Source organism: Artibeus jamaicensis, unplaced genomic scaffold (assembly GCF_021234435.1).
Source record: "Artibeus jamaicensis isolate MK-2021 breed Jamaican fruit bat unplaced genomic scaffold, CSHL_Jam_final contig_2170, whole genome shotgun sequence".
Lineage (NCBI taxonomy): Eukaryota > Metazoa > Chordata > Mammalia > Chiroptera > Phyllostomidae > Artibeus > Artibeus jamaicensis.
In genome coordinates this window covers 4,373,975-4,378,373 of record NW_026521445.1, presented here as the reverse complement: position 1 = coordinate 4,378,373, position 4,399 = coordinate 4,373,975, and the positions used below count along the sequence as shown (strand labels likewise).

General features: G+C 50.6%; 1 long non-coding RNA gene across 1 annotated transcript; it reads left to right on the top strand.

The window, feature by feature from the left end:
- The first annotated feature begins 2,313 nt into the window (after positions 1-2,313).
- On the top strand, positions 2,314-3,997 carry LOC128626391 (uncharacterized). The gene is made up of 3 exons (XR_008390330.1): positions 2,314-2,471; positions 3,273-3,411; positions 3,723-3,997. It is a non-coding gene; the product is annotated as an uncharacterized LOC128626391 (long non-coding RNA).
- The last annotated feature ends 402 nt before the right edge of the window (positions 3,998-4,399 follow it).

Here is a 4,399-nt window from a genome sequence, read left to right as displayed (position 1 = left end):
AGCATGTTTTTGTATCCTGTCTAAGAAATCTTTGTTTAACAGATGGTCACAAAAGTTTTCTCTTCTGAGTCCTTCCAGACATTTTATAGATTTGGCTTTACATTTAGGTTTATGATCCATTTTGAGTTAATTTTTATATATGCTAAAAGGTAGGAATGCAAGTTTATTTATTTCCGTATATATACCCAGTTGTTCCTGCACTGTTTGTGGAAAAGACTATTTTTGCTGCACTGAGTTGCCTTTGCTCCTTTGTAGAAAGTCAGTTTGCATGGGATTTGTTTGTCAGGACTGACTGACAAGCACCACAAATTCGGGGGCTTCAGACAAGAGAAATGTATTCCCTCCCAGCTCAGGAGGCAGAAGTCTGAAACCACAGTACACACACCACAGTCGCCTCCTCCTGCCCCATGCTCTTTGCCCCCCACTTTAGCTCATTTGGTCCTACTTTCAAAGGGTTTAATGTAACATAAGAAAGACTGGGGCACAGACCGATAGGAATACAGATGAAGAAAGGCAGGACCACAGCATCACACGACTTTAGGGGGCACGTTGCGTTCTATGTGAGAGACACTCGGCTGGAGTCAAGCAACACCCAGCCCCAACGAAGGGTTTGAAAGTAGACCTCCCTTGGGCTTTCTCGCTCCCAGATCTCCCACTGCACTGTTGCTCTGCAATGCTGGTCTGCACATTCTGCTGTCGAAACTCCACTCAAGTACTAGCCAAATGTGACCTCAATGAAACCTCCCCGGGTCCCTCAGGGGCATTTGCGTCTCCTTTCTCCACACTCGCATATGCTCATCAGAGCTACTTCTGAATATGAATAGTTTTGTCCAGGCCTTTCTCCCTGAGAGAGTACGCATTTCAAGAAGACGGGGATTATTTCAGCTGCATCCCTGACCCTTAACACAGGGTAGCTGGTCTGGCAGAAACTCGGTGATTGAGGAGTAAGGGAACAAATGAACCGAGAGTCAGTAGAAGCTCCAAAGGGCACACACCCTCAGCCCTTCTTGGAAAGTCTTAGGTGTGGAATACAAGAGTTCTTCAGGGATGTGTGGCAGGTTGAGAAGAAAGAAGGGGCACTCGGGACGTTAGGGTCCATGCATCAGCTCTGGACAAAGCCAGAGAATTGGTGAGACCCAGTTCGATGTTCAGCCTCCTGTGCTGATGTCACTGTGTTGATATCATCGTGTTGGTGACCATTAAAACCTGGTGGATGAGAACTCAGTGTGTTTGCAGAAGAGGACCCCCAGCACACACACCTGCATACACTCGTGTGCAGGGGGGCAACTTAGGCAAAATTATCACAACACATATAGATATGCCCATGGATGGAAGGGTATGTACATGCACAAGCACATGCCCACAGGCTCAGCAATCTTTGCGAGCCCAAGACACACACGGTGAGTGTGATAATGTGTTCAAGGGCAGGGAAGTTAGAGCCCTGAGCAAACCCAAGGGCTGTCTCTCTTGATAATTGAAGCCAAAGGAAACCTGAAGAGGATGAACACTGAACTCCTCCCTGCTTCCCCTTCCTGTTTTCCAGAAAGTGGTCTGTGACTTAGTGCCATAGGTGAGTAAGATCCTTGCAGCTTTGTGCCTGTAAGGAACTGCAGTGGCCAGATGCTCCCCAGCCAGAACCAGCAAGCATTTAACCAGCTGGGACCCTTCTTGGCACAGCTCTGAACTAGATGTGGGTGGAGAGGCCTCCAGGAAGGGGGCGACTTCCTGCTGGTCCTCTGCTCTGGGCCTTGCCCTACAGTGGTCTGGCTAGTTCCGGCCTCCTGCATAGTGCTTATTCCTCACCTGCGTCTGGTTCTAGTTGTGTCAGTTACAGTCCCAGTGTATGTGTGTGTCCTCTGGCCAGGGGCTCCCCGAAGACAGGGATCAGGCCTTCCACATTGAGGTCAAGCCTCTCTTTAGGGGAGGCCATGCCTCACTGGAATTCCTCCAGAGGAACAGGCATGGATTTGGCCTCATCATCTTCACACATGCCAGGGGGCCTTGATGAAGGAGTTTCGGAGTTGGGTTTCCAACAGTGGGCCAATCTTCTCTCCCCTACTGATCTTTGGGTGCAGAGGGCTTTTAACATGGGGTCCTGGTGAGCCCCCAGACTTTAGGTTTCAATCACTGAATGGCTCAATCCCAGCCGGTGCAGCCTAAGGGCTGACTCCTCTCAGGTTTCTTGGCATCTCTGAATCACCAGGGAGTTGTTGAGAACCTGAGGTTTCCTTAATAATTTACATCCAGGCTCCTCCCTTGACGGCATCACATGGCCCGGGACAGAGTAGTGAACACTATCCTGGGGCAACCGGATCTCCTAGGTCAGGTAACAGCGACAAGGGGCACAATGCAGGACTACCCTGCCCTCTGGCCAGCGTCACCTGGAGAGCTGGACCCAGCTGGTGGCCAGTGACCTGATAGGCTGCCACCGAAGTTCAGCAATGGCTTTGCACTTGCTGGGAGGTGAAAGGGTAATTGAGAAAAAGGAATGCTCTGGGAACTAACTCATGAAAAAGATGAAGGTTTTTGCGGGGTGGGGGATGTTTGTTTTTGGTTTTGGTTTTGTGTGTGTGTGACCTCACTGGCCTGTGGGGCAGCTGAGTGAGGTAACCTTGGTTTGGAGGCCCCATTCCCTGCCCGTCATCTAAACTGGAGTGTGTGCCGATTGTCCTTGCTCCTTGACCTTCCACACGTGCTCCAGGCTCATCCCCTCCCTTGTCCCGTGACTTGGTCCTCAGGACTGTCACCTGTCTCTGTCCACTTATCCATCCTTCGACATATAAACACATTTGGGTCTTCAGATCTTAAACCCACCTTTGTCCCTAGTCACCACCCTACTTCTCGCCATCCCTCTTGAATAGGGCACTGGAAAGAAACTGAGGCATGACGCCCTTCCTCACCGCCCACTGTCCACGGCCCACCTGTCTCTTTCACCTGCGCCACTAACACAGAGGCCCCGCCACGTCCAGCTCCTATAATTAATAAAAGTATAGTCCTAGCTCATTAATTAAGGTAATTATGTTCTAGAAAGTTGCTGTAAACATCGAATTAGCAAATATTGAGCCCTGGGGGAAACACGAGTATAGATACCTATGAGCCCCTGGCTGCAGCCTTTCACCCACCCATCAGTACCTACCCTGGCTTTATGTGTGTTTCTGTTTAAAGTTTAACATATTTTGCTGATTCATTAACGTTGACCCCATAGCCAACAGCACTCATGCCTGAGTGGAGTTCATCTAACACTGGTCTCCTCTCTGTGGGGCACTTCACAGCCTTCCTGCGCCTACAGGACAGACCTCACTTCAGCAAAGGTTTAAAAAGTGGCAGCCAACGGGCCCCAGGAAGGAGGCTTGTTTATAACATGAGAGCTGAGCAAGACGGTTCCATCTCACCTGGGAGTGAGCGCATCAGGTGACTCAAATTATTCACAACTTGGCTCTGTTTCCACACGACTCTGAAAGTTCTACCAAGTAGGTGAGTTTGCAAATCTGACCTCTGAGAATGAGGAGGTCGGCTGTGTTTAATTTAGCTGTTTTCCGTTTCTCCTGACTAGAATGCAAGGTCCAGGGGACCTTGTCTTTTATTGCTCTATCCCCAGTGCCTAGCCCGTGGTAAGTTCTTAGCACATATTTGTTGATTAAAAGAAAAAGTGGAAGCAAGAAAGGAAGGGAGAGAGGACCAAAAAAATTAAGTCCATGTTCCTTTCCACCCCATGACTGCAGGGACCTCGGGCTCCAGAGAGACCACAGGACCACAACCCTCTTTGTCCCTTCCTGGTCCTCCCCGAGGTTCTTTGGCTCTTTCTTCTACTCAGACCTCATCTCTTCTGGAAGCTTCTCAGACAGAGCCTGCTCCTGACACTCGTCTCTCTGGCCCATCCATCTGCACGTCCTATCTCCCCGCTGCCAAATGCACGGTGCCGGCCATTCATTCGGGAAGCCAGCTGGCCTTGTGCTTGGAAAGTCTGCAGTCCTTGTTTTATGCTTTCTCGTCCTTCCCTCCTCCATCTAGGCGCTTCCTGGGGGCAGTGAAGGAACATGCCACCTTTCTCATCTGTCCACCTCCCCACTCCCTCTCTGTCTGGTCCCCAGTCCCCCCATCCCATGGCCGACCAGTAGCTGGTGAGCAGATTCTCTCTAATTTTCCCCTGTGAGTCTCCTGGGAGCTGTCTGGCCTTCCGCTGTACCTGTCTGGAGCGTTTGCAGCCCCAGTTCACCTGGGGTCTGGGTCTCGCCCAGGTGGCATAGGAAGTATGCTGGGCCGAGAGTCAGGAAACCTGGCTTAGGGCATCAGACCCTTCACCAATCAGTGCGTGACCTTGGGAGTCAGTGACCCTCCGGCCCTCAGCTTCCTCATTTATTTTAGAAGGAAGATAAGATCAGCCCTGACTGGTGTGGCT